The sequence below is a fragment of the Antechinus flavipes genome, chromosome 1 (assembly GCF_016432865.1).
Source record: "Antechinus flavipes isolate AdamAnt ecotype Samford, QLD, Australia chromosome 1, AdamAnt_v2, whole genome shotgun sequence".
NCBI classification, from domain to species: Eukaryota; Metazoa; Chordata; class Mammalia; order Dasyuromorphia; family Dasyuridae; genus Antechinus; species Antechinus flavipes.
The window spans coordinates 327,999,819-328,002,473 of record NC_067398.1 but is presented as its reverse complement, the minus strand read 5'-3'; positions in this window follow the sequence as shown (position 1 = coordinate 328,002,473).

Sequence of the window (2,655 nt, the reverse complement as noted above, 5' to 3'; positions counted from 1 at the left end):
TGATAATTTGGTTTCCTCATTACTTACTCTAATTCCTTTAATCTCTTTCTTAACTCTTATTGCCACAGCTAGTATTTCTAATACAATATTGAATAGTAATGGTGATAGTGGGCAACCTTGTTTCACTCCTGATCTTATTGGGAATGGTTGCAGTTTGTCCCCATCACATATGATGCTTACTGATGGTTTTAAATAGATGCTACTGATTATTTTAAGGAAAAGTCCATTTATTCCTATACACTCAAGTGTTTTTTAATAGGAATGGATGTTGGATTTTATCAAATGCTTTTTCTCCATCTATTGAGATGATCATATGGTTTTTGTTAATTTGGTTATTAATATGGCCAATTATACTGATAGTTTTCCTAATATTTAGCCAACCCTGCATTCCTGGTATAAATCCTACATGATCATGGTGTATTGTCCTGGGGATGATTTTCTGAAGTCTTTTTGCTAATATCTTATTTAAGATTTTAGCATCACTAAGTGAAGTGAGCAGAACCAGGAGATCATTATATACCTCAACAATGATACTGTATGAGGATGCATTCTATTGCAAGTAGATTTCTTGAACAAAGAAATCTAACTCAGTTTCAATTGATCAAGGATGGACAGAAACAGGTACACCCAAAGAAAGAACACTGGGAAATGAATGTAAACTGCTTGCATTTTTGTTTTTCTTTCCGGATTATTTATACCTTCTGAATCTAATCTTCCCTGTGCAATAAGAGAACTATTCGGTTCTGCACACATATATTGTATCTAGGATATACTGTAACCTATTTAATATGTATAGGACTGCTTGCCATCTGGGAGTGGGGATGGAGGGAGGGAGGGGAAAAATAGGAACAGAAGTAAGTGCAAGGGATAATGTTGTAAAAAAATTACACTGGCATGGGTTCTGTCAATAAAAAGTTATTAAAAAAAAAAAGATTTTAGCATTAATATTCATTAGAGAGATTGGTCTGTAATTTTCTTTCTCTGTTTTCAACCTACCTGGTTTAGGTATCAGTGCCATGTCTGTGTCATAAAAGAAATTTAGTAGGACTTTTTTATTCCCTATTTTTTCAAATAATTTATATAGTATTGGAGCTAATTGTTCTTTAAATGTTTGGTAGAATTCACATGTAAATCCATTTGGTCCTGGGAATTTTTTCTTAGGAGTTGATTAATAGCTTGTTCTATTTCTTTTTCTGAAATGGGACTATTCAAATGATTTATTTCCTCCTCTGTTAATCTGGGAAGCCTATATTTTTGAAGGTAGTCATCCATTTCACTTAAGTTATCAAATTTATTGGCATAAAGTTGGACAAAGTAACTCATTATTTCTCTAATTTCCTCTTCATTGGTGGAGAGTTCTCCCTTTTCATTTTTAAGACTACTGATTTGATTTTCCTCTCTCCTTTTTCTAATCAGATATACCAAAGGCTTATCTATTTTATTGTTTTTTTTCATAAAACCAACTCTTAGTTTTATTTATTAGTTCAATAGTTTTTTTTTACTTTCAATATTAATTTCTCCTTTTAATTTTAGAATTTTAAATTTAGTAATTGATTGGGAGTTTTTAATTTGGTCTTTTTCCTAGCTTTTTTGGTTGCAAGCCCAATTCATTGATTTTCTCTTTCTCTATTTTATTCAAGTAAGCCTCTAAGGATATAAAATTTCCTCTTATTACTGCTTTGGCTGCATCCCACAAATTTTGGTATGATGTCTCATTGTTGTCATTATCTTGAGTGAAATTATTAATTGTGTCTATAATTTGCTGTTTCATCCAATCATTCTTTAAGATGAGATTATTTAGTTTCCAATTATTTTTTGGTCTATTTACCCCTAACTTTTTGTTGAATGTAGTTGCATCATGATCTGAAAAGAAATTATTTACTATTTCTGCCTTCCTGCATTTAATTTTGAGGTCTTTATGTCCTAATATATGGTCAATTTTTGTATAGATTCCATGAATTGCTGAGAAGAAAATATATTCCTTTCTGTCTCCATTCAGTTTTCTTCAAAGATCTATCATACCTAATTTTTTCTAATATTCTATTTACCTCTTAAAGTTCATTCTTATTTATTTTGTAATTTGATTTATCTAATTCTGAGAGTGCAAGTTTGAGATCTCCCACTATTACAGTTTTGCTATCTATTTCTTCTTGCAACTCTCTTAACTTCTCCTTTAGGAAATTAGATGCTTATTGCTTGGTGCATATATGTTTAGTATTGATATTGCTTCATTGTTTATGCTACCCTCTTTGGTGCTGGATCTTGTTGGAAATATATAAAAATGCTGATGATTTATGTGGATTTATTTTGTATCCTGTAACTCTGCTAAAGTTGTGAATTGTTCCTAGTAGTTTTTCACTTGTTTCTCTAGGGTTCTCCAAGTATACCATCATATCATCTATAAAGAATAATAACTTGATGGAATATTATTGTTCTGTAAGAAATGACCAGCAGGATGAATACAGAGAGGATTGGCGAGACTTACATGAACTGATGCTAAGTGAAATGAGCAGAACCAGGAGATCATTATACACTTCGACAACGATATTGTATGAGGACATATTTTGATGGAAGTGGATTTCTTTGACAAAGAGACCTAAGTTTCAATTGATAAATGACGGACAAAAGCAGCTACACCCAAAGAATGAACACTGG